General features: G+C 47.1%; 1 protein-coding gene across 1 annotated transcript in view; it reads right to left on the minus strand.

Annotated features, from left to right (window-relative positions):
• The window catches only part of LOC147905270 (putative E3 ubiquitin ligase SUD1), a 62,798-nt gene that overhangs the window by 22,401 nt on the left and 14,308 nt on the right, over positions 1-26,089 (minus strand). The gene's annotated exons all lie outside the window — the stretch shown is intronic.

Raw genomic sequence — 26,089 nt, forward strand, 5'->3', positions numbered from 1 at the left:
CAGGTCTCTGAGGTGCTGCTGCAGGTTGGGTAACCTCTGCCTCCTTGCCTTTATCAGAAATCTTCTTGTTCTTTCCTCTTTTCCTTCTAACCTCAGTCCAACCGCCAACTAACTCTGGACCGAACTCCGGCTGCCTCTGCTCCTCTTGACGTGGCTGCCCGGAGGGGGCGGAGGGGACGGAGGAGGAGGGGGCGGGGGAGGCCGAGAAGAGCTGGCGAATCGTGGACAAACAGCCGCCAAGTGCCCAAAGCCGTGACACCTCAGGCACTGGCCTGGCTGTCCGGTGACTACCATGCTCTGGGTGATGCTGCCGGCATCTGTCACGATCTCGATCACTGCAGGGAGAGTCGCAGGATCCGCCACAGCCACACGGACTCGAGGGGCTCCTGCCGTAGTCACCGCGTCGACGAAAGTGTCGTGCATAACCCAGCCAAAGTGGGAGACCAGGTCCCTGACAATCGACCGCAGCTCAGCAGCAAGACCTGAAAAAACTAGCGTTACTGGATGGCGAGGTATACGGAACCAAGCATCAAAATCCGCTGCGCTGAATCCACGGTACCACGGGACTATCATAATAATCTTTCCATCCACCGACGTGGTGGAACCAGCAATCAGGTTGCTTGCAGCTTTCGCATTGGAGAGTTTGAGCCAAAAGATGCCCCTTCCCATAAGGGCCACCTCCTCAATATGGCCGTCCTCTAGCATGAGAGTGGACTGGAGTCAGTCCCTGATGGCTGATCTGGAGGGGAAATGTCCAATGACTCTGCCATAAACAGAGGTAAGGGCAAAGTCATTGGCAACCTCCTGAACCCGAGACGATTGTTGCTCTGTCAGGATGACGCGGTAGGCATCTGGAGAGGGAGGGTCCGACTGGGCCTCCGGTTCCGGACAGGGAGCCGCCATACCGCCAAGACAAACTGCGAGGCTTCCGATGAAGAAGAGACTGCCACCCAGAAAAAGAGAGGGATAGATGCGGGAGGGTGGAGCCTGGGTGTGAAGAAGACGGGTGCGGAGGCGGAGAGCGGGAAGGATGGGGGACGGAGGGCGAAGGAAACGGGGCGGGAGGCCGGGAGGCGGAGGTGGCGCGGGGTGGAGGGGTGAGGACAGAGAGCGGGTGAGGTGAGGAGGCGGGAGCGGGGGAGAGGCGGGGCGGGGCGGGGGGGCGGGGTGGAGGGGCGGGGCGGAAGGGCAAGAGGGGCGGGGCGGGGCGGAAGGGCAGGAGGGGCGGGGGCGGAAGGGCGGGGTGGAAGGGGCGGGGGTGGAGCGGAAGGGCGGGAGGGGCGGGGGCGGTGTGGCGAGGGCCGGGAGGGTGAAGCGGGAGGCGGGGGAGGAGCGGAGTGGGGCGGCGGGGCGGGTGAACCGAGGGGGTGGGGGGGTGAGGCGGAGCGGCGAGGGGGGGGTGAGCCGTAGCGAACGGGGGGCGGCGTGAGACGGGGTGCGGCAGAGGGGCGAGGGGGTGAGGGAGCGGAGAGGCGAGGGGTGAGGCGGAGAGGCGAGGGGTGAGAGCGGAGGGGGATGAGGGGGTAAGAGCGGAAGGCGAGGGGACGCGGCGGCAGCGGCGAGGTGAGGCGGCGGGTGAGGGGGGGTGAGGGCGGAGAGGCAGGGGGTGGGGGTGGTCGAGGCGAGGAGGAGCTAGGGGGAGGTAGAGGCAGCGGGAGGGGAGGGGAGGCTCGCAGGAGCAGCAACTATCTCAAAGTTGAGATCAGCCAAATCTCGGAGGCCTTATGGTTATCTCGGCTAGTGGGAGATTTGGGCATTACAGGTGATATTCCATTGTTGCATTGTGACAGTCAGAGTGCTATTCAGTTGGCACACAATCCTGTCTTTCATGCAAAGACAAAGCACATTGATGTGAAGTATCACTTCATCAGGGAGGTGATAGATGATAAGCTGATTCAGCTTGTCAAGATTCACACAGATGATAATCCAGCAGATCTGTTGACAAAAGGCTTGCCTGCAGAGCGGTTTGCACATTGCCGACAGTTGATGGGTATAGGTTGAGCCTCACTTATTTTACTTGAGGGCATATTGCCTTTAAGTGGGAGGTTGTTGGGGTAAAGGCACTATGGCCACCCAAGTATGTTGGGGTAAAGGCACATTGCCACCCTTTAAAATGTTATGACCACTATGACTGTCTTAAGACAGTCATAGGGTGAGTACCTAATCCTAATAAAACCCTTGAGTTTGTGGTGTGGCTCAAGACATTTCACACACCCACACTCCTAGTGTCTCCCTCTCCTAACGTTCCACCCCTCTCTCTTTCCCTCACAAGTGGTATCAGAGCCTCTCTCCCTCTCACTCCGGTCTACCCCTCCCTCTACCCCTCCCTCTCCCCTCGGGCCTCGTGCCCTCAGCAGCGAGCAGGACGCGGCAGCAGCGAGCAGGGCAGCAGCAAGCCAGGGCGCAGCCACGAGCAGCAGGTGCACGACCCGCCGCGCGCAGCAGGCGCGCAAGCAGCCATAGCTGCAGCAGCAGCTAGCTGCTGCTAGCTGCTACCAGCAGCCAGGCGGCCGCAGCCTACCAGGCTGCCGCAGCCAGCCAGGCAGCCGCAGCCAGCGGCTGCAGCCAGTCGACCGGCTGCAAGGCAGCAGCGGCGACCAGCCGTACCGGCTGTACGGACGCCGCGACAGGCAGCCGTACCGGCTGTACGGACGCGTGCACGTACAGGCAGCCGTACCGGCTGTACCCTCAGCCAAGATTTCGACATTTTTTTTTTGGGGGATCCGTGCCCTCGCAAGTACAGGGTACATCAGGTACACTGTGCAGGCACAGCAGGTACTTGCAGGTACAGCAGGCACAGAAATTTTTTTTTGGGGAAGAGAAAAAAAAAGGGGGAGCACTCTGCTCTTTTTGCATGGTACTTGCAAGTACACGCAAGTACAGAAGTACAACGAGGTTTTTTCTTGATGCATTTCCGGAATTTTTTCAGTTCTAAAACTGTGTGTTTGAGGTACAGCAAGTACACTCGTGTCCCTCGTGCTTGAGGTGACTAGTGCCACAGTGTGTGGTAGTTGCACAGTTATTTTTCGGGAAGGTCAGATGCCTTAATTTGCAGAGGGCTTTTATGCTTTTGCTGAGTGCAAATCTCAGTTTTCGGGTGACAATTTCATAGGGCTTTTGCCTGGAAGTGTATGCAGTGTATGCCTTGAGGCAGTGTGGAGCCAAGGTGCCCACATTGGTCTCGTTTTCCGCAGTGTATCAGTGACATTTCTTTGCAGGTCACAATTTGTGTACGACACTTTGAAAATCTCAGTTGAGCAACGCTTGGCCAGGGCGCATCGAGTTTACTCGGTCCCTAACTGTCCATCGTTGACAGTGCTCAAAAGATCTTCTTTTCGGTGTTTGTACGTTGGGATCTGTGTTGCCACTGTGCACACAGGCAGTTTATGCATTACTTTGTCAGGTGAAAGTGCCAAGAGAGCGCTGTATTTTGTATGCTACCTCAGTGTTGAGGTGTTTTTTTTTTACTTGGTACAGGTGTCAAATCAAGGGGCTTTTGCCCAGATTTTGCTTGTGAGCACTTGAGTTACTGTTTGAGAACTTTAGATGCCTTTTATCCCCTTGGCAGAAGGGTGATTGTTTGGGATTTGTCCCATACTTTGTTGCAGGTTTTGTGACAGGCTGAGGTGTTTGGAGCCTTTTTCAGTGGACAAAACAGTGTATGACAAGTGGTTTATGCATATAAAATCAGTGCAATACCTCATCTGAGGTGGGAGAAGTGATCAGGACATCAGTGTTTTGTGTTTCGTCAGATGATGATGCACTTGTAAAGCACTTGTGGAACAGCTGCAGCATTCTAAAGTTACTGTTTTATGCCTATTTGAGCACGGTACAGTGTGTCAGAAGGTACAGTGACTGGAGGGAAAATTTTCTGTTTTGCTGCAGGATTTTTTGACTGTGAAAAACAGCACTACTGTGAGTGCTCTTGGCTCTTGATAGAGCAGGTTTTCTGAGAAATCAGAATTTTATAGGCACTTTCCTTGTCTGATATGGCACCAGGGGGAAGTGAATCCTCAATACTGTGACGGAGAACCGGAGTGAGTAGAAGTAGGGAGTGAGGAGACACACACACAGTAGTCACACACCAGTGGGTGGGGATAAACAACGAGTGGTACCTCCCCAAGTACACACACTAGTATATATATCTGTGGATAAGACTAGGACCACTAAGTACCTAAGTACAATGTGTACTTAGCGTACTTAGTAGTACTAGAATAAAAACTGTTACAGGGTGGCCAGTGCCTTTACCCCAACAACCTCCCACTTAAAGGCAATGTGCCCATAAGAGAGAGTAAAGAAAAAAAACAGCAATATACATCATCATGTACAAGACCAATTGGTCTGCTTATCCTATACCCATAAGCCGTCTGCAGTGTGCAAACCGCTCAGCAGCCAATCCTTTGGTCAACAGATCTGCTGGATTGTCATCAGTGTGAACTTTCACAAGCTGAAGTTGCTTGTTCTCAAGCACCTCCCTGATAAAATGATACTTCACGTCGATGTGCTTCGTCTTTGCATGAAAAACAGGATTTCGTGCCAACTGTATGGCACTCTGACTGTCACAATGCAACAATGGAGTATCACTAGAGTAGCCCAAATCTGCCACTAGCCGAGATAGCCATATAGCTTCCTTGCATGCCTCAGTGGCTGCAATATATTCAGCTTCTGTAGTAGACAGAGCAATGCACTGCTGCATTCTAGATACCCACGACACTGCACCTCCAGTGAAAGTGAAAACATATCCGGTAGTAGACTTCCGGGTATCAGGGTGACCGGCATAATCAGAGTCTGTATAACCCTGCACTTTTGCATCTTGACTGCCGAAACATATACACAAGTCCTGCTCATGACACCTTTCACTGCATCCCAATGCTTCCTGCCAGGTTTAGCCATGTATCTACTAACCACTCCCACTGCAAACGCAATATCGGGCCTGGTTGCAACCATAGCATACATGAGACTGCCACACGCTGATGCATAACATGAGACTGCCACACGCTGATGCATACGGAATCTTTGACATCTCAGCCCTCTCGGCATCTGTCTGAGGGCTGTCCAAAGCACTGATTTTCACATAAGGAGGCAATGGAGTACCAATACTCTTCCCCCCCTCCATGTGAAATCTCTGCAAGACCTTGCCAATGTATTCCTTCTGAGACAAGTATAGCAACCGCTTTTCCCTATCCCGAAGTATCCGCATGCCCAGTATATGGTTGGCATCACCAAGATCCTTCATATCAAAGGTTTGGTGCAATCTTTTCTTCAAGGCATTGATCTCCTTATGAGATTTTCCAGCAATCAACATATCATCCACATACAAAATGAGGATCAGTAAACTGCCATCTGAAGCTTTCTTGGTATACAAGCAGTGATCAATGTCACTTCTCCTATAACCTTGGATTCGCATGAATGTATCAAACTTATGATACCATTCTCTGGGTGCCTGCTTAAGACCATAAAGACTTTTCTTCAGTCTGCACACAAGCTTCTCCTTTCCCTTCACTCTAAAACCTTCTGGCTGCTGCATAAAAATCTCTTCATGTAAATCACCATGAAGAAATGCCGTCTTGACATCCATTTGGACCAAGTCCATATCTGCATGTGCAACCAATGCTAATACAGTTCTGAGAGTTGTCATCTTAACGACAGGAGAGAATATCTCATCAAAGTCAACACCATATTCCTGCTTGAACCCCTTGGCAACCAGTCTGGCTTTATGCCTTGGCTTTTCACCAGGTGTGACCTTAAGTCGATAAACCCATTTGCATGGCAGTACCTTCTTACCAGTAGGCAAGGATACCAATTCCCAAGTGCCATTCTTGTGAAGACTGTCCATTTCAGACTTCATAGCAAGATCCCATTGAACCTTGTCTGCCCTCTGCCTAGCCTCTCTGTAGCATGAAGGCTCTCCACAATCAGTGAGCATCAAATAATCAATGCCTGGAACAAATCTTTCTAGCTGCCGCGTCGGTCTGGTTGACCTTCTAACCCAATGACCATCGTCTTGAGCTGGCTGTCCAGCCTGTTCATCACCCAGATAAGGTGGCTGTCCCATGTCTCCTGGCTGCATTTGCATGTCAGGAAGATCACCTAACTGTGCCTCATCCATTGGGATGTCTTCTGCCATACCTGGCTGTCCATTAGGACCTGCTGCAGCATCATTTAATGGCTGGTTATGCTGCTGTTGTGGCTGATTTACAGCTTGTCTGTGTTGCCCATGATGCCTGTCATCATCAATAGTTACTTTTAAAGGTCCCTGCTGTACAACAGGTTCCTTGAACATGATGGTTTCATCAAACACGACATCATTGCTGCGTATAAGCTTTCTGTTCTTGGGATCCCAAATCCTGTAGCCCATCTCACCTTTGTCACCGTAACCTAGGAATATGCATTTAAGAGACTTTGGATCCAGTTTAGTTCTGTCCTCCCTGCGTACATGCACATACGCGACACAACCAAAGACCCGTAGGTGTTTGTAAGACGGAGGCTTACCCGTCCATGCCTGTTCAGGCACACTGCCACAGTCTCTTGTTTGGTGACCTATTAATAAGGTGCACAGCTGTCTTTACAGCTTCAGCCCAAAATGTGTGGGGCAGTGCAGCATGTGACAACATGGATCTGACTTTCTCTTGAATGGTCCTGAACATTTTTTCAGCGGTACCATTCTGTGGAGGATCATATGGTGCAGACAACACCCTTTGAATACCCTTTGCCTCACAGAATTCTTGAAACTCTTTGGACAAATACTCTCCACCATTGTCAGATCGTAAAGCTTTCAGTTTATTGCCTGTCTCATTTTCGACCAGTGCAACAAACTTAGTGAAAGCCTTGAACGTATCACTCTTCTTTTTGAGAGTGTAAACCCACACTTTGCGGGTGGCGTCATCTATGAATGACAGTATGTACTTAGAACCTCCTAAAGAGAGTGTAGGCATCTCACACACATCTGTATGTACAAGCTCCAAGAGCTGTAATTTTTGATCTGACCTTCTCTTATGAGGTATTTGTACTTGACGACCGTAGAGACAAAATTCACATTTCTTTAAATCTGAAAATTTTAGACTCGGCAAGTAACCAAAATGAGCCAATTGCTCCATTCCCTTAATACTCATATGGCCAAGCCGGCTATGCCACAATGAAATCTTTGGCAGCTCGGCGGCATTTACATCGGAATGCGGACAATGTCCAGCATGAAGTGAATACAAAGTATCAACCTTAGGACCCCTGGCAATAGCCATTGCCCCTTTGCTGATTTTCCATTTCTGACTGCCAAAGGTGGTCTGATAACCATCGTCATCCAATAAACCTGTGGAAATCAAGTTCTTCTTCACTTCAGGGACATGCTTGACTCCTTTGAGCATTAACTGTTGGCCATTTTCAAGAACAAGCCTGACATCACCTATGCCAATGATCGAACATGCATGGTTATCACCAAGAAAGACAACTCCCTTCTGCCCTCCTGCATATCTGACAAACAGATCTCTGTAGGGTGTAACATGAAAGGAAGCACCTGAATCTATAATCCAGGAAAGCATATCTGATCCATCACCAGCATGAAGTGTATGAGCCTCCAGTGAAGAGGTGAAACATATCTCACGTCCATTGTCACTGTCACTAACATAAGTAACATGCAGCTCCTCTTTTTCCTTGCCCTTAGACTTGCCTTGAGTCTTGCCTTCTTTGGCTCTCATGTCGTTCTTCTTTTGAAAACACTTTTTCTCAATATGTCCCTTCTTGCCGCAATAGTTGCATACAAGATCACTTTTAGAGCGGGACTTGCTCCTCTCTCTTTCTTTGTAGTTTCCACGTGTCTTGGACCTGCTGCGTGCATTCAAAGCATTCGACTTCCCAACAGCATTGTTCTTTCTGTTCATCTCTTCCTGTAGAAGAGCACTCTCCACATCTGCAAATAACAGAATGACATTTGAGTTGCTGGTAGAAGTCCTGAATGTGTCCCATGACTCAGGTAGAGAACATAGGATGAGTGTAGCTTTCAGCTCATCATCGAGCTTCAACCCCTGGTTGATCACCTGGCTGAATATGCTGTTAAACTCAATAATATGAGTGGACATAGGTGTCCCCTCCTTCATTTGAAGACCGACAAGCTTTTTCAGCCAGTAAGCTTTTCCCGTGGCACTTTTCTTGGCATAAGTATCCTCAAGACGTTGCCACATCCTCCACGCAGTAGGTTCATCCCTGATGCCTACAACTAGTGAATCAACAACTGTAAGCATAATGGTCGACATGGCCAAGTTGTCCATCTTCTCCCACTGCTCATCAGTAACGTTGGAGGGCTTAACACCCTTCTCCTTTATAGGCTTGTACTGGTCCTTCTGCATCAGCACATTGTAGCATTGTGTCCTCCATATGTCGTAGTTTTTAGCTCCTTCGAGCTTCTTTATCTGGAACAAGGACGACACGTCGCTGCCGGAACTCATGGTAAAGAAAGTAGAGTTTGTTCCTCAATGGAACCGCCTGACTCCCTGTAGGCGTGCAATTAAGCACCAGTCACTCCAAGAAAATTCTCCCGCAGCGGAAGTACGATCAAAAGTGAACTTGGTACTGTTTCAGTGGCATAAAACCAACTGAAAGTCTTTCTCCCACTTGCTGCAGAAACAGTACAGCAAGCTGTTCCTGTCTTTTCGCTGGCGAAAGTGCGGTACGGCTGCGTCAAATCGCTCCAGAAAAATCCCAGAACTGATATAATAAAAAACAGCAGTACTTTTTGACTTTTTTTTTTTTTAAAGTCAAATATGGTCAAACCTGCTGTTTGACAGTCCCGGACTGTCAAAAAACAGTAAATCTCTGATTTTTTGATGAAAATCCCTGATTTTAGACCTCCATATGCTCCAGAAACTTCCCCCCCAACTGAATTTACAGTTTGGAAGTGAGGTGGCTCAAAAGCCCTTTGAATGCATGAAGAAAATCAGAGATTTGACCTCCAATCTGGAAAAGATTGACCTTTGACCAAACACTGTAAGTCAAATTTGCACTTTCAAAGCATAGTAGTGCTCCACGAGATAGTCTGATCCATGTAGAGTGCTCCCACTTGACAAATTGCCGGTCAGGCAACAAAAGCCCCAAATTTGACGAAAGTCAAACTTGGTCAAAATCGACCAAATCTGTACCAAATGTGGTTGTACTTTCAGCAACAAGTTAAAGCATATGTCCCACGCACAATAGCATCAAAAGCCCCTTGAATTGACGGCACATTCCGTGCATTAACACAGTATATGGCATCAAGTGCTACTGCTCACAAGGCATGTGACTGCACGTCCATTGACTTGCATTCAAAAAAACATACGCTGCATATGTCAACACAGATCTGACCAATGCATATACCAGTGCCAACACTGTGTACAATCACTGGCCAAGTGATAAGACCTGTCTCAACACTGTTTGCGGCATAAGCTAAGCCTCAGTGCGAGTGTAAGCCCTGCCCAAGTAGAACACCTGTACGTGCAAGTTTGCAGTACGAGGTACGAAAGCCTATGATGCCGGCCTGAGTCTCTCTCTCTCTCTCAAGCCCTCCTACCTCTCACTGCCCCTTGTCCCCTCAAATTGGGGGCTCACAAGTGGGCACAGTGAGTTTCTAACACCCCCCCTCAATGTCACAACTGTAGGCCAATCCCCATTTGTTTGATGAGGTGCTCCATCTGTTCTCGAGGAAGTGCCTTCGTGAAGAGGTCAGACAAGTCCTCGGCGGTCGGGCAGTACATAAGCTCGATCACGTCGTCGATAATGAGCTCTCGAACAAAGTGGTAATGAACTTCGATGTGCTTGGTCCGTGCATGGTACACTGGATTCTTGGCAATGGCTATGTGATTGTCGCACATCAGCACTGTTGCATCCTCTTGACACACGCCCATGTCCTCCAGAATCCACCTCAACCACAGTGTCTCACAAGCTGCTGTACACGCGGCTCTGTACTCTACCTCTGTAGATGAAAGGGCCACTATGGGTTGCTTCTTACTCAGCCAAGAGATGGCACCAGATGCAAGTAAAAAACAATACCCTATTGTGGATCTCCTGGTGTCAGCATCACCCGCCCAATCACTGTCACAAAACCCGCCTAGTTCGATGCCTTTGGTATAGGTGATCCCGTAGGTGCAAGTACCCTTTAGATACCTCAGCACCCGTAAACCTGCATCCCAATGACTCTTCCTTGGAGAAGCAGAGAACTAGCATAATAGCCCAACTGCATAACAAATATCAGGTCGAGCATTGGTAAGGTAAAGCAAACTTCCTACCAATCGTCAGTACAAAGGAGTATCAACCGGCTGAGATGTGTCGTGAACACTTAGCTTGAGCCCGACCTCCATGGGAGTTACTGCTGTCCTGCAATCCTCCATCTGAAATCTCTTCAGAAGTTCTCTGTAATATTTCTCCTGTGAAATGAAGATCCTGTCTTTGGCCTGCTTTACTTCTATCCCAAGGAAGTAGTGTAATAACCCAAGGTCAGTCATCTCAAACTCAGACATGAGTAGCTCCTTGACCTGAGAAATCTTCTTGACATGGTCACCTGTCAAGATAAGATCATCAACATAGAGGATGAGTACCAATCGCAACCCCTTCTCAATGAACAAGTAGAGGTTTGCCTCAGAAGGGCTCCGACTTAGCCCTATCTTCTGAAAGAATACATCAATCCTTTGGTACCAAGCTCTGGGGGCCTGTTTCAGCCTGCATAGCACCTCTTCAACTTGCAGACCTTTAATGGGGACCCTGGATCTTGAAAGCCTGGTGGCTGCTCTACGTATACCCCCTCCTCTAGGGTTCCATTAAGGAATGCGGACTTCACGTCCATTTGAAAAATAGGCCACTGGAATTGGGCAGCAAGAGCAATCACTGTCCGGATAGTAACCATGCGAGCTGTGGGAGCAAAAGTTTCATCAAAATCCATGCCTTCAGTTTGAGCAAAACCTTTGACCACTAACCTTGCTTTATACTTATCCAAGCTGCCGTCTGATTTGTATTTAAGTTTGTATACCCACTTAGTGCCGATGACTTTCCGTCGCAGGGGCCTGGCCACTAAGTCCAAGGTATTGTTCTTCAAGATAGCATCCATCTCTGCCTACATGCCAGCCTGCCATTATGGATGATCCTTCGCCTCCTCGTAGGTCCTTGGCCCTTCAAGCTGAGCCACCAACGCAAAATTCACGGATGGGGTCTTCTGAAGACGTTGGGACCGTCGCAATCCAAAACTGTTACTCTCAAGTATTTCGGTGACCCAAGAGTCTTCCAATGTCCGTAGATATCATTCGGGCAACCTCTTCTGCTTCTCAGTGGGAGGAGGAACTGGAACTGCTTCTGGAACATCCTGCTCTTCCTCAGTACCTTGTGGAACATTGGCTTCCGATTTCGCCACCTCTTGGATGGTCAACCTGGGGCGGGGTGGGTTCAGGGTTGAACAATCTCCTCCTCCTCAATCTGAGGCTCCTCCTGGGGTTCAGGTTCATTTTCCTCGAAGACAACATCCCGACTGATAAGGATCTGCTTCTTTACTGGGTCGAAGAGTTGATAGGCCTTGGATTCTTCGCTGTACCCAACAAAGATACATTTTCTGCTCCGGGAATCAAGCTTGGTCCTGTCTTCCTTGTGCACATGCACCCATGCGTTAGAACCAAAAATGCGAAGATGAGTGATAGAGGGCTTCTTACCAAAAAATGCCTCATATGGAGTCTTGTCCTTGACGGCCTTCGTCTTGGTCCTGTTGAGAATGCGTACGGCTGTATTGATAGCTTCACTCCAATAGACTTTAGAAAGGTTCCTACCTCGAAGCATAGCAAGCCCTGTCTCCATGGTGGTTCTATGCTTCCTCTCGGCTACCCCGTTTTGCTGAGAAGTATGTGCTGTGGTGAGTTGTCGCTTGATCCCATGCTTGCGACAAAATATGTTGAAGTCATTTGAGGTGAATTCACCCCCCTATTTGTACAGAACGTCTTGACATCCTCCCCTGTCTCCTTTTCAACTCTACCCTTCCAGTCCTTGAACTTCTCAAAAGCCTGTGACTTTTTGGCCAAGCAATACACCCAGGTCATTCTATTGAAATCATCCACAAAGAGAAGTGAGTACCTGGATCCTGCCCACGATGCTGTAGACATTGGGCCACAAATGTCGGCATGAACCAACTCAAGTGGTTTGCTGGCCCGAAACGAGGCCTCTTGTGGGAACTTATCCCTGTGCTGCTTGCCTTCTAGACAAGCCCTACAGACACCATCCTTACCTATAATTGGTGGAAGTCCATCCACCATCTTCGACTTTGACATTTCAGCCAAGGTTCCATAGCTGGCGTCATCGAAGCGCTCATGCCAAAGTTTGGGCTTTCCGTTGTCTTCATGAACCAACATTGCACTGAGGCGGTACAATCCGTTCTCTTCAACTCCTTGAGCCACCATATGTCCATTTGCTTTGCATGTCACGGTGACCTTGCCATCTTGAAAGAGAACTGCCATGTTGTTTTTGTTCATCTGACTTACAAACAGTAAGTTCTTGCAAAGATTGGGTACATAAAGTACTCTTGAGATATCCTTCTCCTCACCCGTTGTTATAATGAAAGGAATGCTACCGATGCCCTTCACAGGACACGTTACCGATGCCCTTCACAGGACACGTCCAGCTATCCCCGACAGAAACTTTGGAATCCGGGTGTATCCTTTCCATGGTTTTGAACCAAGTCTTTCTGTTAGACATGTGCTTTGAAGCACCGCTGTCAACATACCAACCCTATTTTCCTTCACTGACTGCATACGCTGAACAAAGTTCATTGATTAAAAACAACTGTCCAGTCGTCACATTGGCAGAATCATTCTTAGGCTCTTCTTTGTTCCTGGCTTCTGTGATGTGCACGGATTTGTATCCGGGTACACAAGACTAGCTCAGGTAGCCTGGGGAGGCTTAGAGCTAGGCAGGCTTGATGGGTTGAGTGACAAGGGTACGAACCAATTAGAGGTCTTCGCTATTTTTGGCACTTAGGGCCCGAGTCTATATAAAGGGCCAAGAGGTTCAGTTCTCAGAGAGCCGATGGGAGCAAGTCTCGTTTCCAAGTGCTAGGTCTGCTCCTGGATTGAGTCGTGGACGCGCGCCTGCATCATACCGTAGCCCAAGGCCCAGCAGCAGAGCTTCACAGCACCACCTCGTAATATGGGACACCAGGCTGGTTAGGATCTAGTTGGGAGTTTGTGCCAGTGGCTCAACTCGTGGCTCGAAGGGGACATCTCTTGATTCGGGATCACATCTCGTAGATGTCATGGTTGGGTGGTGAGCAGCCTGCTCAGTTTTCTCATGTTGGTGTGTTCTTGTGTTTGCTTGCAAATCCAAAGTTTCAGGAGTGCTCGGATTGTGTCAGTTGGTATCAGAGCCAACTCCTGAGGTAGGAACTTTTGTTGCGAGAATTTTGGACGATTTTTTTTCTCCAGGTATGCCCTAATTTCGAAATTCATGTTCAGTACCCTGCAAGTGCTTGTTTGGTTCATCGGTTTTGGGAAGTGGTTAAGATTAGGCAAAGAAGGTAGGAGAAAGCAGAGGGTGAGTGAATTCGGAACTGAGGCGTTAGGTAAGAGAGAGAACGAGGTGTAACTTGGAGGGCCAGCGAACGATTGCAGGGGAGAGAGATTGTAGGTGAGAAGCGCTCATAGGAGTGAAGATATGGGCTGATCGTTGGTAAGCGATGGGCTGAGGCGGAGCTTCAGTTGCACCTAGGTATGGTCGGACTGAGCAGAGACCCGGAGAGCGCCATAGGCTGGAGCAGTTCATTAGAGCAGCTCGCAGCCAAGGGGTGAGTCATGGGGTGCGCCATGGGTGGGAGCAGATCGCAGGCAAGGCTGTGCTAATTCGGGGGAGGTCTGGATGCTAAAAAAAGCACCAGCCCTCCAACTTAGGAGGGTGGGCTTTTTTGCTAAAAACAGCACCACCTCTCCAACTTAGGAGGGTGGGTTTTTTTTTTGACAGCTGAACTCTCTCAGAGTTGCGCCCACCTATTCTAGAGCATAGCGCGGCAGCAGCTCCTCCCCTTCTCATGATCTGTGCGCAAGTCTCTACCCCTCTACGCCCCTCTTGACGATTCCTCTCAGGTACCGCCTGCTGCAGATTTTCGTGCAGGCCAGCAAGGAGCTCGGCTCCTGGATGGACAGCCTCCGCCAGCCCCTTCTTCTTTCGACCAGCCAGCCTCTTTCTCTCATCCCCTTCTGTTTCGTCAGATTTTCTCTCTGTTCCACTCTCCTAGTTTCAAGCCCACCTGTCCCTTCTCTTCTCTCAGCCTATTTTCTTCATCAGATTCGATTCAGTTATGGCTGATTCTGTAGACCCTGAGCTTGCGATGGGAGACTAGGATATCAACTACCATGCGGAGGATCATGAGGGTCTCTACGATGATCTGATTACGAAAAAAGCCTTCAGTGAATCCACCACTGCTCTTGATGGAAAGTTTGAGCAGGTTAACACGAATCAAATGGGGTTGACACAGCAACTCCAAGGGATTCAGACTACACTCACACTTTTGACTAGCACTGTTGAGGCGCTCACGCATGTGGATGCCATGGCTTCAGTGTTAGGTCCGAACATCACTCCAGATCCTTTCCCCCGAGACCACAAGTCTCGTACCAAGGAGGTTGTTGACACTTGGTTGCACAAGTGGCAAGTACACTTCCAGTTTCACCCTTATCCAGATGACAAGAAAATACAGCTTGTAGCCAAGTTTATGTCAAGAAAGGCTTTATTGTGGTGAAAGAAACCCCAACCCAAGCCTACAACATGGATAGAATTTGAAGGGGTCTTCAAGAAAGAGTTTCCGAAGAAGGAGGAAGATTATGATATCGTAGGCAAGCTCAAAGCCCTCGATATGTCCAAGCTGAATTTGACTTTTGAGGTTTATCTTCAGAGGTTTCGGGATTTGCAGACAAGAGCTACAAAGATGGATCCAGTGACCTTGTTGGGTTTCTTTGTGGATGGTTTGCCTGACTCGTACAAGTTACAGATCAAGAACAACAAGTGTACCACGTTGCAAGAGGCCATGAATTACGCGCGCATTTATGATGATACCATGGCCAGCGCAAAGGGAACCACAGTAGCCGACACAGGTGGAAAGAACAAGAGGAAGTTCTTCCAGTCTACCACTGGTACCGGGGAGTCAAAGTCTATAGACAACGCCTCCAAGAAACATTTGACTCCGGTGAAGAATGGTCGTGCCTGTTTCCTTCGTACCTTAAAGCTAAAGAAAGAGGGACGTTGCTTCATCTGCGAGGAGCCGGGCCACACTAAGAATGATTGTCCTAAGCGCAAGAACCAGAAGCAAGCGCTGGGACCGAAGCTCTATGCGGGTCCGGGTACCAAAGCTAGGGGAGCTAATCAAGTTTCGATGATAGGTATTTCTGTGAATGTCATTACCTGCCCACTTTCTTGCAATTGCACTTTTAATACTTCGTTATTTGGTTCCCATGATCTTTTCCGAGTTTATGGAGAAGTTAGTGACCAAAGAGTTCACATTCTCTTTGACCCGGACAGCTCTCACAACTTTGTTAATTACAAACTTTTGCAGAAGATGGGGCTGTCCACGATACCTAGCGATCACACCTATGAGGTGCAGCGTCCAGCTGGGAAGCAATTTTGGGATCGCAAGATTGAAGCGCTTTCTATCCGGATTCAAGATTACGCAGCGGCTCTTACATGCTATGTCATGCACTTGGAGCATGTGGACTTGTTAATCGGAATAGAGTGGTTTAAAACCCACGATATTTGGATTGGATGGAAGGACCATACTCTTTCTTTTTTGGATAAGGACACCCGATTTTGTATTCAGTGTGATAACATTCCCTCTTCTCAGGGACCTATTGTATCTACGATGCAGCTTCGGAATATATTAAACACTTCTCAGTATGATGTCTATCAGTGTGTTTTGATTCCGCTTTCTTCATTTGTTGTCTCTGTTAATAACAAGAATGATTTAAGTGTGTTTGAACACCGTGAATTGAGAACGTTGTTAGATGATTTCATGGACGTATTCCCTGTTCAACTGCCGGAAGGTTTATCTCCAGAGCGGGCAGTAGATCATCGCATAGACTTAGTACCTGGGGCTCAACCTATTAGTGTTCCACCTTATAGGATGAGCCAGCTTGAGGAGGATGAGTTAGCTTCACAGCTACAGGATTATTTGAATATGGGCTATATTCGCCCAAGTAAATCACCTTGGGGAGCACATGTCCTCTTAAGAAAGAAGAAAGATGCTACATGGAGAATGTGTATAGATTATAAACGATTGAATAAAGTGACAATTAAGAATCGATACCCTCTACCTCGTTCCGATGATCTAATAGACCGTTTGGCTGGAGCGAAGTATTTCACTAAGATTGATTTGCGTACGGGTTATCACCAAATCCGTATCTATGCTAAACACATAGATAGAACCGCATTCCAAACTAGGTATGGCCACTACGAGTTTCTTGTATTACCTTTTGGTTTGACCAATGCTCCTGCCACCTTCTAGCAAATGATGAACGATTTGTTCCGAGATTTTCTGGGAAAATTCGCTGTAGTGTTCTTAGATGACATCTTGGTATATAGCCGAACGCTAGAGGATCACATAGGACACCTCCGGATTGTCTTAGTTATTCTAAGACAGCATAAACTCTATGCCAAGATGAGTAAATGTGACTTCTTTATGAAAGAGATCATTTACTTAGGACACAAGATTTCTTCTGAAGGTATTAGCATTGATCTGGATCGTATCCAAAAGGTTTTAAAATGGCCTATCCCTCAAACTGTGAAACAACTTCGTTCTTTCCTAGGATTTACGGTATTTCTACAAAAGTCTGTGCGTGATTATTCACACATCACGGCACCCCTGACAAACATATTAAAAGGTCGTGGACGCAGGTCTACCCAACCGATCTCTTGGAATGATGCATTGAACAAGGCTTTTGAAACCTTGAAGTTTTCTATCAAGGAAGCACCCGTTCTTGCATTACCCGATCCTACCCGGCCTTATGTTTTAGAGGCCAATGCGAGTGATTTTGTGATTGGGGCAGCCTTATTCCAAGAGGACAGACCTGTAGCTTTTGAGAGTAAGAAGCTGGACGACACCCAATATCGTTGGCCCAAAAGAACTCTATGCAATAGTATATGGCCTGAAGGTTTGGAGACACTACTTGTATGGTTCGAAGTTTCTTGTATTGACCGATCATCAGTCAATCAAGTATGTGTGTGATAGGTCTGAATTGAGGGGACGGAAAGCTAGATGGGCAGAATTAATGCAAGATTTTGATTTTGAAATACATTATCGCAAGGGTTCGTTAAATAGTGTGGCAGATGCCTTAACGCGAGTCAAGTTTATAAATGCTATGTCATTTACAGAAATATCCTCAGACCTATTTCAATCCTTGAGAGGACCTTGCGCAACTGATAGTCATTTCAGTTCTTATTGGCAGAAAGTCCAAGATGGGAGCTCCATGGTTGACCAAGACTCAGCGATTGTGCCCCCTACGTTACAGGCGGCGGGAGGTCAGTGGATGATTTGGAACAGCTTGCTGTTCCGGAATGGAAAGATTTGTGTGCCAGATGTTCTGGAACTTCGATCCAAGATTCTCTGGGAGTGTCACGATGCTGTAAGAAATCCTAGATTTACTATATTTAGAAATGTGCTAAGGAACAGAAAGGAGACTGAAATAGCAAAGAACAAGAAATATTTGTATTGCTTGAGTGTCTGTAGTATCTGTAGTGTGTCATCCATACAATTGGGCCTCTCTTATATAGAGAGTGAAGAGTCACACATGAAAAAGTGTGTACTCCAAAGTGTATGTGCATGAAGAGGTGTGTACCCCTTGTGAAGGGTGTAACCCTTGATGAGAGGGTACATTACAATAGGAGTGTCTCTTCAATAGAATGTCTCTTGTGAAGGGTTGTGCCTTATAGGAAGTGTCCCGTCGAAAGGGCATACCCTTCCACAAGTGTCCATTCATCAAACCATCCATAAGTCTAAGGTATAGAGAAAGGAATACGTCACAGATCGTGACATCCCCTCCCACTCAAAATAAGACCCTGGTGGAGATAATGAACTGATGTAGAAAATATCACGGTAAATTCTGAAAATACTGCTGTAAAATGTCAGGGTACTGCAATAAGTCTTCATCACATTGCCAAGTAGCGTCGAAGGCGTCCAGATCTCGCCAAAGAACAAGGAATTTCGTGATAAGTCGATATCGAGTCTCTCGCTGTCGATGGTCCAAAATACGCTCAGGAATAGGGAGAACATAATCGTCTTTGATTTTTGGGACATAATCACCAGCAGGAGGAACTGCTTCATCGCCTGAAATATACATCTTTAGCCAAGGAATATGAAATGTCGGATGGATTTTACCCCATGATGGTGGTAATTCCAATTTGTAACTTAAAGGTGAATTTTTCTTGACGATCCAGAAAAGGTCCATAGGATCTTGGGCACAACTTAGGAAACACAGACTTAGCCGTCTTATAGCGATGTGGGGCTACAAATAATAGCACCATGTCACCACTGTCAAATTACAGGTGATGTCTATGTTTGTTGGCAGACCGTTGATACGCTCTTGCGCTTTTTGCATATGATCCATGACTTGGAGTAGAATGTCTTGCATTTCTTGAACCAGTTGATCGGCTAGGGCCACTCGATGTTGAAGTACAAAATTCGTCGGTACAATCGGAGTGTGTCCATAAGCTGCTTGAAATGGAGTCATGCTGATGGCACTATGGAAAGAGTTATTATAAGCAAACTCAAGGAGTGGTAGATACTCTTCCCAAGCTGCTAGGCGTGACTGAATATAATGTCGAAGCATTTCTTCTAGAACTTGGTTGACTCTTTCAGTCTGACCCTCTAATTCTGGGTGGTAGACTGAACTGAATTGTAGAATTCTACCCAAAGATTCGAACAGTGAAATCCAAAAGTGACTGGTAAACTTAGGATCTCTGTCGGATATAATATCCTTGGGCAATCCATGGTGTCGGAAGATGTGTTGTATGAAGAGTTTGGCTATGTTCGGAGCCTGTGCACTACTTTTGCAAGCAACAAAGTGTGCCATTTTGGACAATCGATCAACAATTACCATAATCTGAGTGTTACCTCTGGAGGATCGTGGTAGTGTTGTAATGAAATCCATGGAAATACTTTCCCACCTTTCAATTGGAACTGGAAGAGGCTGAAGAAGTCCTGCTGGAAGTCATCGGCTTGCTTTCATTTGTTGACAAGATAGGCAAGATGTAACCATTTTGATGACGTCGCTTTTCATCTGAGGCCAGTAGTATGTTGCACTAAGCAACCTATAAGTCTTATTGATGCCTGGATGGGCAGCATAAGGAACTACATGATGCTCTTTTAACAAAAGACGTCGAACATCCTTGTCATGTGGTACACAGACGCGATCTTGATAATACAGAAGGTCGTCCGTATAAGAATAGGATGAGAAAATCTTCTGTTCGGAAGTCAAAGGTTGATCTTTTGAAAGAACTTGTACTATTGTGCCGAAGTCTTTATCATTGAAATACTTCCCTTTGAATGAATTCGGAACATCCACAAATAATGTAGAGATTACCATAGCTGATGCTAGAGTTAACCTGCTGAGAGCATCTGCAACTACATTGCGTAGTCCTAGAATGTACTCAATGGTCATGTGAAAGTTGGCCAGAAACTCAACCCAGCGTGCTTGTCGAGCGTTCATGACTGACTGAATAAAGATATACTTTAGAGAGTGATGGTCTGTCTTGACCACCGAGTCGGCTCCCATGAGATGATGTTTCCAAGAGCGATAAGCATGTACAACGGCAAGAAACTCCTTATCATAAACCGGGTATCGGGTTTGGATATCGGAATGTTTATGGCTGTCAAAAGCAAGAACTCTGCCTTCTTGCATCAAGACTGCTCCTGTAGCGATGTCGGAAGCGTCGGTCATAACCTCAAATGGAAGGTTTGGGTCAGCAATAGCCATAACTGGTGTGGTAGTGAGTGCTTGCTTGAGTTGTTGGAAACTATACTCTGTTTCGGGAAGCCACTGAAAAACTGCTGTGCTTTTCAATAATTCGGACATAGGAGCTGCGATTTCGAAAAACTGATATATGGTAGAAGTTTGCCAATCCGAGAAAAGAGCGGACATCATGAACATTCTTAGAAGTAGGCCAGAGTTTCGGATTACCTCGACCTTCTTGGGATCCACAGAGATGCCTTGAGCTGAAATAACATGTCCCAAATATTCGGGTTGGGTCTTGAAGAACTCACTCTTCTCAATGTTGATGTAGAGAGAATTTTTTAGCGGAGAGCTTCAAAAACTTGGTGAAGATGTTGTTTGTGCTCATGTAGGGATCTGCTGAAAACGAGGATGTCATCGAGGTAAACGATGACAAACTTATCGAGGAAAGGCCTGAAGATGTCGTTCATTAGTGTCATGAATGTGGCCGGGGCATTGTTTAACCCAAAAGGCATGACCAAACATTCATAGTGTCCATACTTTGTTCGAAAAGCTGTCTTGTACTCATCGCTTTCTCGTATGCGAATTTGATGATAACCTGAACGAAGATCAATCTTTGAGAATTGTGTTGCGTGTAGAAGTTGATCGAAGACATCATTGATGCGAGGCAATGGATACTTGTTTTTTATAGTGAGCTTGTTGAGGGCTCGGTAGTCGATGCAGAGACGCATTGACTTATTCTTTTTTTCACAAGTAGTACAGGAGATCCGAAAGGGCTACGACTGGGCCGAATGTGACCTTTGTCAAGTAGTTCGGTCACCTGTCTTTGGATTTCTTCATTTTGAGTGTAAGAAACCCGATAAGGAGGTTTCAACGGTGGATTACTGCCAGGAATAAGTTCGATTGGGTGATCCACTGGTCGTCGAGGTGGTAACTGCTTTGGCAATTCCTGTGGAAAAATATCCAGGTAGGGCTGAAAAAAAGGTTGGTTGAGGTATTTTGGAGGATCCTTTGTCGGTGTCTCCTCTACTGCCATAACCAACAGAAGTGAAGTCTTTACTTGACGTTTACGAACCCACTTCTTTACTTGTAGGGCAGAGGTAACTAGGATTCAAGGAGAGTCCCTAGAACCAGTTAGCTCAATAAGTTTTCCCTGGTGGAAAAACTGGATAGTATGGCTACGAAAACTGATTGATGGATCATAGTCGTAGAGCCACTGTTGTCCAAGTATGACATCGTACCGAGAAAGAGGCATGATGTCGAAGTTCAACTTGTCCGTATAATGTTGGATGCGAAAAGACAAGTTTTTGATCCTAGTGTTGCACAAGAAGGTAGTTCCATTTGCGAGTTCACTCTGATAGTCCATGAGACTAGGACTGGTAATCAACCGAAGTTTGGCGACCATAGAACTAGCTAGGAAGTTATAAGAGCAGCCACTGTCGATAAGGATAGTGACCGTTGTTCCACTAATCGATCCTTGAACACAAAGTACTTGAGTCGCCAGGAAGGTTCGGGGTTGCTGGCAAGGCTCAGGTGGATGGTATTTGCCATTCGAACAGCTTTGCCTTTCTTGTCTTGTGCTGGGGTAGCATCTTCTGTTTGGGAAGTGCTAGGTTCCATATTGGAATTTTGCTTTGGTCGCTTGGGACAATCGAACCATCTATGGTCGCCTGTACAGATGGTACAAAGTCCTTTTGTGCTAGAGTTGTTCTTCTTGTCAGTGGCCGCACCTTTATGTTGGGGATGACGGTGATGACTTTGTGAAGAAGAAGAGGCGCGATCCTTGGAGGAGTGCTTCTGTTGAAATCCAGCATATAATTTCTAAGACTTGTGGGGATCTTGAGACTGTCGCCGACCTTGATTACCCGAGTTTTTTCTAAACCTGGGGTTATCTTGAGGGCGAGCACCTTTGGCCATAGTAGAGTTCTGTGTTCGATTAGCACTCTGCTTCCCTGTGTTTTGGAAATCTGTTATGCGCTCTGCATAAGCAATAGCGCCAGCTATGGTGGTGATGTTTGCTTTAAGGACATCAATGCGTAACGAGGGATTTAGGCCTGAGATGAAAGCATGAAGGCGACCATCATCAGTTAACCCATCACTCTCCAGCACCAATGTGGTGAACTGAGAGATGTAGGAAGACAAGGAGCATGTTTGCTCCAACTGTCGGAGTTTTGGACATGCTTGGAAGTCCGCATTGGCAGGTATGAACTGCTTACGGAGCACATGTTCAAAACGTTCCCAAGTTAACACACTTTTGCCATCCTTTAAGCGTCGTTGCCACCATAGGAAAGCTGTATCCTTGAGGAGGGAGGCTGCCAAGGCAATCTTTTTGCCTTCAGTGAGGTCAACAGTATCAAAGTACATGCGCAGTTTTGCGAGCCATTGGTCAACTGTTCGGCGATTTCGTTGACCAGTGTAGGCTTCCGGAAGTTTAATGTCAAGTCTTTTAGTTTTGGAAGCTTGGAGTAAACGGTAGAGGGCACGGAGTTCAGTGTTTTCTACCTCTGGTGGGAATGAGTCCACATAGTCCTCTGGTTGCGTCACGTCATCCTCTGTATGTGTGGTACTGCGAGAATCTTGGAGTTGTTGGACTTTCTGGACCAAGTCGGAGATGCTGTCCTGAAGCTGGGAAATTTGAAGTCGCCTTGTAAGTTGACTTCAAGGGTCTTTTTTGGACTTGAGTCGCTTATTTCCGAAGAGGTTGCACGCGAGCGTTGCAACATATCGGAGATCCCTGTGAGAAAAGCACGAACCTGTGCTCTAGTTTGTACCATTCCTGGAAGAAGATTCGGGCAGCTCCCTGAGGTTGCTCATGTTGGAGGGGGCAGGAGAAGCAAGATGAAACCAGCCGTGGAAATCTGGTAAAGGAGGTCCTGTCTGAGGTAACACTGGTGATGCCGAAGTGGATGTTACTGCTCGTGAGAGTACAGGGGTAGGTTGCACAATCCACGGATCTGAGAAAGGATAAGGAACTGCTGTCGGAAGTGGAGGATATCCAAGAGGAGTGCCTTCAGAGTGTAAATACTGTCTTGGGGAAGGTACAACCTATATAGGAGGATATATGGGAGCTGAAGGAGGTGGAGAGTACCCTGGAGATGCTGAAGCTGAGGGGTAAAAATCTCTCCAAAGATGGACAGCAAACTCGTGAGAGATATCGGGTTCTGGGTATCTACGTGTCTCGTGGAACACAACCTGGACTGTGCTGAGGAAGTAATGTAACTGAGGTGCCTCACGCAGAAGGTATAGGATGTGGTCCAAATCACTGGAAGGGCACATGACACAGAAGACCCACGATGCAAAAGCTCCGAATACGATATTGTGTGGTAGATGATGCCTGAGGTGTCCTTGAAGGGACTGGGGAATTACCAAGGGTTTCCATGCTTTAAGGAGGCGGCTTTCATTTGCTGTAATTTGATAATAAGCGTCAAATAACAATATGAAAGAGAATCCTTATAAATAGAATGGAAAGAATCCACCTGGCATAGATTAGGTCTGCCAATTAGTTGCATAGAATGGCCTGAAAATCTCTGTCCGGAGGTCCATTTACTACCTTTGCAGGTTCACGTTGAAGTGTGAGCAAGAAAAAGGTGCCTGGCGAGACTTTCGAGGCAGATTGCGGCGTTGGCAGAGGCTTGGTGCAGAAAAGGGCAGATTGCGTGAAACCAAACACGCTTTTCCTGCGTTGAATTCAGATGAAAAGTGCCTGTGGGGTGCGAGGAGCAGATTGGGGCCTGGCTGGTCGAATTGGAAGGCAGCAAAAGAGCGCTGTTCACAGGCTAAGGTGGCAAGATGAGCCAGCAGGATTCAGGCTGGTCTGAATCGCGATAGAGGGGCAGAAAAACTGCTGGGCACAGGTAGGTATGGTGGCGAAAAAAAGGGGCAGCCTGCTTGCTTGTGGCGATGCTTGCTGCGTGCTTCCAAGGCTGATTCGCGGCAGCATGGGCAGGGATCTGGCGCTGAGAGACTGGCAGGAACCCAGGGCAGCAAACCAGCTGATGGAGGGCTGCGTATGGCGTGGAAAGGGAGGCGAGCCTGCGTGACGAATTTCCGTACGGGCTTCAAACGGGAATCGTCATTTTTTGTGTGGCTGCCTTGGTTGGGTGGTTGCCAAAAATTAAAACGTGGGTTTAATTAACCCTTGGGTAGTCTAGGGGCCTAAGGTATGGGGCTGGGTTTTCCTTTTTAGCCCCTCTAGGTACCCTTTTATAAGGTGCTTGGTGCCAAAAGGTGTGCCTATTCTAAGGGGTGTGACCCTTGGAATAGGTGTACCTTTTCATGAAGGGGTGTGACCCTGTTTTCAAAAGGGGTGTACCCACACGAAGAGGTGTGTCCTTTTTTCCATGATGGGGTATGTCCCTTGACGTGTGAGATAGGAGTGGTGGTGGAGCTTGGGGTGGTGGGTTAACTTGGGGTGGGCCCAAGGGCAGAGGCCATATGGGGTATATAGGATGTGATGGCCTCACCAAGACGAAGTCACCTTGCTTAACATCCACCATTGGTCTAAACTCTTCCCTCAGCTTACCTTTTAGAGGCCCACAATAGTGATCATTCCATTCCTCATAGCCTTGGAAATCATTAATGCAAGCATCTATATCATCCTCCTCATCAGGAGATTGTGTTCTTGGCCAAAACTCTCTATACACTCCTATCTCTGAGATGTTTTCCTGTTCGAGCTCACCGATCATGGTTTTCCAATAGTCTATCACTGGCCACATCAACTCGTGATGTGTGGGAGATGGAGAGACCATTGATGACTTTAGGTAGCGTTGGCGCTAAAAATTTTTACGCTCATTCTCTCCATCTCTTCCATGCACAATGTGCACGGATATCCTTCTAGCGGAAAGAGATGTATCAGATAGGCGCTAGAAGGTGGGGGGCATTTCCTACAGGTAGGAGCAAAATTTGCTCTGATACCACTCTAAGAAATCCTAGATTTACTATATTTAGAAATGTGCTAAGGAACAGAAAGGAGACTGAAATAGCAGAGAACAAGGAATATTTGTATTGCTTGAGTGTCTATAGTATCTATAGTGTGTCATCCATACAATTGGGCCTCTCTTATATAGAGAGTGAAGAGTCACACATGAAAAGGTATGTACTCCAAAGTGTATGTGCATGAAGAGGTGTGTACCCCTTGTTAAGGGTGTGACCCTTGATGAGAGGGTACATTACAATAGGAGTGCCTCTTCAATAGAATGTCTCTTGTGAAGGGTTGTGCCTTATAGGAAGTGTCCCGTCGAAAGGGCATACCCTTCCACAAGTGTCCATTCATCAAACCATCCATAAGTCTAAGGTATAGAGAAAGGAATACGTCACAGATCGTGACAGATGCTCCTAGTGCTAGACATCCAGGTATACATCGGACTCTATCTCTTGTGAAGCATACCTTTTATTGGCCTAAGATGCGTGCATTTATTGAAAACTATGTGGTAGGTTTCCGGGTTTGTTAGATTACTAAGACAGAACGCCTTAGAAGCACGGGTTTATTACAGCCATTGCAAATTCCAGGTAATAAATGGGAAAGTATTTCCATGGATTTTATTACTGGTCAGCCTCGAACGCGCAAGGGTCATGACTCCATTTGGGTCATAGTCGACCGTCTGACAAAAATGGCTCGATTCTTACCTACAAGAACAATTGTTTCAACTGTTCAGCTGGCACACGAGTTTGTGGAACACTTGTTTAAGCTGTATGGTTTGCCCTCTCACATAGTCAGTGACAGGGACTTAAAGTTTACAAGTAACTTTTGGACACACGTTTTTGAGAAGTTAGAAACTACTCTAAGTATGAGTTCCTCAGATCATGCACAATCCGATGGCAGTACAGAGAAGGTCAACCAATTGGTTGAAGATATGCTTCGGGCATATGTTTCTAAGAGACAGTCTTCATAGGAAGATTATCGACCTATGATAGAATTTGCTTATAACAATGCAAACCATTCGAGTACTGGTTACAATCCTTTTATGCTTATGTACGGGTTTCAACCTAAGTCACCAGTTATGGTTGGGTTAAAGGGAATCCAAAATGATGCTGCAAAGACCTTCTTACTAGACATGCAGGAAATGTTGCAGTTTGCCAAGGAGTCTATTAGAAGTGCCTAAGATCGGGATAGATTTTATGCTGATAGACATCGTTCACCTAGAGAGTTCTCTGAAGGAACGATAGTATAT

The sequence above is a fragment of the Dipteris shenzhenensis genome, chromosome 1 (genome assembly GCF_047967505.1).
Source record: "Dipteris shenzhenensis isolate YYH24624 ecotype China chromosome 1, Dip_SZ_1.0, whole genome shotgun sequence".
NCBI lineage: Eukaryota > Viridiplantae > Streptophyta > Polypodiopsida > Gleicheniales > Dipteridaceae > Dipteris > Dipteris shenzhenensis.